A 205-nucleotide genomic window follows, 5' to 3' on the forward strand; every position below is an offset into this window, starting at 1 on the left:
TGTGCGCGTTGTTGGTGACATCTTTACCATGATACATAACGACTCTCGGCAACGGATATCTCGGCTCTCGCATCGATGAAGAACGTAGCGAAATGCGATACCTGGTGTGAATTGCAGAATCCCGCGAATCATCGAGTCTTTGAACGCAAGTTGCGCCCGAAGCCATTCGGCCGAGGGCACGTCTGCCTGGGTGTCACGCATCGTT

At 53.2% G+C, this 205-nt stretch overlaps 1 non-coding gene across 1 annotated transcript; it reads left to right on the forward strand.

The window, feature by feature from the left end:
• Nucleotides 1-40: 40 nt before the first annotated feature.
• LOC118345195 lies at nt 41-196 on the forward strand. The gene has a single exon (XR_004798802.1). It is a non-coding gene; the product is annotated as a 5.8S ribosomal RNA (ribosomal RNA).
• The last annotated feature ends 9 nt before the right edge of the window (nt 197-205 follow it).

This window comes from Juglans regia, unplaced genomic scaffold, assembly GCF_001411555.2.
Source record: "Juglans regia cultivar Chandler unplaced genomic scaffold, Walnut 2.0 Scaffold_16833, whole genome shotgun sequence".
NCBI classification, from domain to species: Eukaryota; Viridiplantae; Streptophyta; class Magnoliopsida; order Fagales; family Juglandaceae; genus Juglans; species Juglans regia.